General features: G+C 38.5%; 1 pseudogene across 1 annotated transcript in view; it reads left to right on the forward strand.

Moving 5' to 3' along the window:
- The window catches only part of LOC143644077 (olfactory receptor 8B12-like), a 40,000-nt pseudogene extending 34,955 nt beyond the window's left edge, over positions 1–5,045 (forward strand). The window contains exon 3 of the transcript XR_013156498.1: positions 4,098–5,045. The product of XR_013156498.1 is annotated as an olfactory receptor 8B12-like (transcript). The remainder of the gene's footprint in view (positions 1–4,097) is intronic.
- The last annotated feature ends 955 nt before the right edge of the window (positions 5,046–6,000 follow it).

Consider the following 6,000-nt stretch of genomic DNA (forward strand, 5'->3'; position numbering starts at 1 on the left):
AGGATAGAAGGAAGGAAGGAAGGAAGAAAGGGAAACATTTTTAAACATTTTCTTGTTTTATTGTATTCTGTTTCTCCGTTTTTGTTACATGGGCTGGGGCCGGGAATCGAACCGAGGTCCTCCGGCATAGCAGGCAAGCACTTTGCCCGCTGAGCCACCGCGGCCCGCCCACTTTCATATATTTTTATTACATCATTTGTATTATTTTATTTGCATTATTGTATTACATTTTATTGCTATTCTCATTTTGTATATTATGTATATATTAAACATCAGCATAAATCATTTTTCTTTTAGTTGAATTAGAGTAATTTGAATTTTCAAGAAATACAAAAAGTAATCTTTTGTACCTACTCACATATTTGCTATTTCTGGTACTCTGCATTTCTACCTGGGGTCATATGATTCTCTCTCTCTGTTTTTGGGGATTGGGGGAGCTTCTGGCTTGCAGAACTCTGAGACAATACATCTCTGTTGTTTTAAGCCACCCAGGTTTTGGTACTCTTTTGCTGTAGCCCTAAGAAACTAAGACAGTTTTTGGTACAAGGATGAAAATACTTCTGCTTAAATATGTAAAAATGGGGAAGTGGACTACTTTGGATTGGGAATTGGGTCTAGGCAGGAAGAATTTTGAGATACTTGATAGTGAAAACCTAGATAGTCTTGAACAGAAAGATGGTAGAAATATAGACATAAAGGCAAAATTGGCCAAGACCTTAGAAGGAAATGATGAATGTTATTGAACTTTGGAAGAAATGCTATCCTTTCTGTAAAATGGCAGAGAACTTTGCAGAATTGTGTTATGATGTTGGATGAAAGACAGAACTTGAACTTGGATATTTAGGTGAGAGAAGTATGGATGGTGCAGCCTGGTTTATCTGTGCTGTTTATAGAAAAATGTGAAAGGAAAGAAATAAATTGAAATTTGAACTGTTAAGCATAAAGAAATTTGCAGTTTATGATTTGAGAAATTGATGGCCTATCCATATACTGTATTCTGGAAATAGGGCCAAGGGATGTCACTGGACCACCATTTGCTCAGAGAAGATTAGGCACAGGACTAATGGATCTAATCAATAATCCTGGAAAAAGCCAGTTTTAGAAAAGTGGTGTCTAGGAAATATCTGTGTAGGACCCTCCTTACTGATGAATTCAACCCTGGTGAATTGCATGAGAGATCAACATGGTTATGGAGAATTGTCAGCAGAAGCATGGCTAGGCTTTACTGAAAGTGACAGAGATATGAGAAAATGAGGAAGAATAATTCCCAGAGCAGGGCCATGGTGTAAAAGGCTGAGCCCAAGGGTGGGGCCACCACCTGGCATTCAGAGATGGAGGGCTGCCACTCCAGAAGTCAGAAGGACAGAGCACTGAACCACAGATTGCTCACAGGCCATGGAATCTGATGGATTTGCCCTGCAGGATTTTGGACTCATTTGTGACCCATGACTCTTTTTCTTTCAAATTCCTTCCTTCTAGAATGGGAAAGTCAATCCTATGCCAGTCTCATATTGTGTTTGGTAGCAAATAACAACTTTGATCGTTTTACCTGTCCACTGATGAAGATTAATTTTGCCTTACAATGAATTATACTGAGAGTCTCATCTGTACTTGTTTTAGATGATTTAGAAGATGAAATCTAGACTCCAGAGTTGATTTTGGATGGTTTAGTATTTTTGGGGATGATGGGATATGGTGAATGTCCTTTTGCATGTGAGAAGGGCCACAGGGTGTAATGTTATGGATTAAATTGTATACTTCAAAAAGATATGTTCACTTCCTATCTCCCAGGATTGTAAATGTGATTCATTTTAGAAATAGTATTTTTGTAGATGCTTTTAGTTAAGATCAGGGCAGACTGGATTAGGCTGGGCCCTACTCCAGTATAGCTTTGCCCATTTGCGGAGAGGACATTTGGAAACAGAAAAACAGAGAGAAGACAGCAAGGTGACAGAGATAGAGATTGGGTTATTAAACAAGCCACAGAATGCCATATATCGGCAGCAAGCTACCATGAGAACCTTATAGATTTCAGAGGAAGTGCGGCCCTGATGACACTTTGGTCTGGATTTCTTGCACCCAGAACTGAGACAATAAATTATTGTTCTTTTAAGCCAATTGTAATGTTATAATGGCAATTCGAAGAAACTAAAGCAAAAATTAACTGAAATATTGAGATATTGAATAGACAAGGCAGAGGTTAGAATAGGTAGTAGAAGATAGTAAAAGAAAACAAAAGCAAAAACAAAAACAAAACAAAGTGAAAACAACTAATGTCTGGTCTTGCACTGGAAATAGGATATACTAGGATTCGGTTTGAGAGCACTGAGTAGGTAGAAATTCAGTTGGGGCAAGTGCTCAAAGAAATGTGGGTAGAAGTCAGGACAGTTATGGGGAATTTTGGTTGGTTATTAATTTAGAGAAAGGTTGATCTTGGAAGAGGATATGAGCAATTATCTAATTTGGATTCTTTGTTACAATCAAATTTCCATTCCATGAAAAGATAGGGGAAAGGAATAAAAAAAATCTCCTTTCTTTTCTAAGCTGGGAGCAGCACAATTCCTGGATTTAATTGTAATGTGGAAAATTATTGAATGTCCCCTTCTAAATTACATTTGCCTTATTGTTTACCCTTCCTGGCTGTAATCACTTTTTAAAATTAAAATCATTTCATTTTTCAAAAAACTAGAAACTTTTTTTTACCAGACTTTTAGGTCCTAGATGGCAAGGACCTTACTTTTTGGATTTTTTCTAGTAGTTCTCATGAGGAGGTAGTTTGGTCTGGTTGCTAAATAAGGGATATAGAAGCAGACAGACATAGCACCACTGTGGTTTCTGAAGCCTGTTGTCTTTGTCAGCACCTTACCTTTAAAATGAGTATCATTATTATGAAGAGTAAACAAAGTTATATTGATATATTGCATTTTGATCTTGGCTTTCAGGTGTAATATTGGATACTCAAGAAATGGTAATGATAATTATTTTTTTCAAAATGATTTGCTCTTCATAGTGCTGAATAGATGTTAGTTGAATGAAATATTTGAGTCGCTAAAGGCCAAATTATTAACATCATGGTACAAACAAAACACTCCTTCTTGCTTAGGCATGGCAGTCTCTAAGGTAATCATCCAAAGGGAGTTTATACTGTAACAAGCAGGTCATTATGAGATCTCTAATCCAGAGTAAAACTCTCCTGTGATGCTTTTGATTCACTGGTCTGGAAAAAGTTCAGTCTTCTCCCTGGAAGCTGGACAGGGGCTTAGAGCAATCCAACAATTAGAAATGGTGTTTTGTTGTGGAAGAGTTCCAACATAAATTAGAGGATCTGATTCATTGCTCAGGACTGGGAGCATAGGGTTCTGAATTCAGTGCTGTCATTCTCTGTTCCATTTCTGCAGGAAAATGTGGATAAGAGACAGTACAGTGTAGCTCTGAGGTTTTAAACAAGAGAAGTGAGTGCCTGCCTGATCTTGGACAGTCATGTAGTGTGGTGGTGAAAAGTACAAACCATGGGAGCCAGACGACCCGAATAAGTTCACCTTATTGCTGCAACTTAGGAGTTTTGTTCTCTAGGCTAATGATTTAGTCTCAGTTATCTTATCTGTAACATAGGGAACATAACATTGTCACATAGAATTTAGATGAGATTCTCTCATAGTAGACACTAAATAAGTCATAGCTTTACAAAATTATTATTTCTGGGAAAAAAACACAACTTTATCTCCCTGCTAGTCCAGCACTGACCCAGAGGTGGAAGCCCTGAGCATCATCACAGTGGTTTCTACATGTCAGAATACTTTCCGAGATGAGGCCAGGTGTCAATAACGGAAGCAGAATTATGAGAAAATGTCACAGAAAAGGAAGTGACTTAAAATTTTAAAAATCATCCAGTGCATTTTTAGCACCCCTCTCATTAGGTGTACCAGCTCTCATCGTGGAGACAAAGTTCACTCATATTGTACTCTAGCCTAGCAATCAGTAAAGACCAGAGTTTCACATCTCTGTCTGTGGAATCTGTTATCAAGAATGGTGGTGGGATCCTGGGAAGGTGATAGTGATGTTTTCACTCTAACTGGTTCTTTCTGTTTTTCTCACAGACCCCACCAGAGGAAAATGGCAGCTATGAACTCTTCTGTGACTGAGTTTCTCCTCTCAGGCTTAACGGACTTGCCAGGACTCCAGATCCCTCTTTTCTTTTTGTTTCTGTGCATCTATATCATCACTGTGGTGGGAAACCTGGGCTTTATAACTCTGATTGGACTGAATTCTCACCTCCACACTCCCATGTACTTTTTCCTCTTCAACCTCTCCTTAATAGATTTCTGTTACTCCACTACCATCACTCCCAAAATGCTTGTGAGTTTTGTCTCAAAGGAGAATATCATATTGCATGCAGGGTGCATGACTCAACTCTTTTTCTTCTGTTTTCTCATCATCTCTGACTCCTTTGTCTTGTCAGCAATGGCGTATGACTGCTATGTTGCCATCTGTAAACCATAGTTGTACACAGTTACCATGTCTCCGCAAGTGTGTCTATTCCTTTTGTTAGGTGTTTATGTGATGGGTTTTTTGGGGGCCATTGCCCATACAGGGAGTGTAGCAAGTCTGACCTTCTGTGCCGACAACCTTGTCAATCATTTCATGTGTGACATCTTTCCTCTCCTTGAGATCTCCTGCAATAGCACATATGTGAATGAGCTGGTGGTCTTTATTTTTGTGGCCATTGACATTGGAGTGCCCATTGTCACCATCTTTATCTCTTATGCTCTAATCCTCTCCAACATTCTCCATATTCACTCCAAGGAGGGTAGGTCCAAAGCCTTTAGCACTTGCAGCTCCCACCTAATTGTGGTTTCCTTTTCTTTGGTTCCGGGGCTTTTGTGTATCTTAAACCACCTTCCGTTTTGCCCCTTGACCAAGGAAAAGTGTTCTCCCTGTTCTATACTATTGTAGTACCCATGTTAAACCCACTAATCTATAGTTTGAGGAACAAGGATGTCCAAGTTGGCCTGAGGAAAACCATGAGTAGAAACACATTTTCTTAAGAAAGGAGCAGCAATTGAGGAAGAAGATCCAGTGCTTTGTTTATTAGTGTGTGTGTGTGTGTGTGTGTACATGGGTGTTTTAAATGAGGGATCCAAGTTCCAGTTTTTTCTCTCACATACAGAAATGAATTTTACTTCCTTACATTTGGATAATTGTTTTCAAGGCATTCTTTATTTTATGAAAATTGTTTCAGCAAGCATAGATCAATTAATTTGGAATGGATATTATGAATCATTTAAGATATACAGGCTTAATGGACCTGTATATCAGAGACTCAGGCATGTCTTTTCCCAAAGACAAACAACCAGCAGGGGCCGCAGATGGGACTGTAGTCAGGCCCTTCAATTCCAATTTACTCTGTTTTCCTGTATGCCTGTTTCTTTGCTCCATTGCTGCCCTTGCAAATTTAATTTAAAAGTGTAGTATTTAGTATTTGAAATTTGATTCTTTTCACAGTCGTTTCATATAACTTCTCAACAAATAACCCTGACGATTACAATTTTTTTCAAGAGGATAGGAGGTGAAAAACATTCTTATGTTGTTTTTGGCCAAAAGAGAAGAGAAGTGTGGGAAGATTGGGGTGTGTGAGTGTCAGGTATGTTAAGTCCCAGATAGCAATTAGTATGAGAATTCCTGAGGTAGTGCTGGAAGTCTAGGGACCCTGTCTAGTGAATTCAGACTTTCATAGGTTCAAGGGTTTTAAACATGGGTAGTTAAAGTTACATACAACATTTAAAGACTAAGGGTGTCATAATTTAGAGAACTTTCCTTTAAGAAAGGGATAATGTGTGCTATGACTTAGAAACTTGTGGCTCAGGACATTTATCTAAGTGTCTGGAAGCTTTAAAGGAGCAGTAAATAACTTCAGGATCTATATACTTATCAGGCAACGCCAAGCAGTTCATTATTAGAAGAGGCAACTTGCACAGAATTTTCTGGCACAGTAAATAGTAC

The sequence above is a fragment of the Tamandua tetradactyla genome, chromosome 8, assembly GCF_023851605.1.
Source record: "Tamandua tetradactyla isolate mTamTet1 chromosome 8, mTamTet1.pri, whole genome shotgun sequence".
NCBI classification, from domain to species: Eukaryota; Metazoa; Chordata; class Mammalia; order Pilosa; family Myrmecophagidae; genus Tamandua; species Tamandua tetradactyla.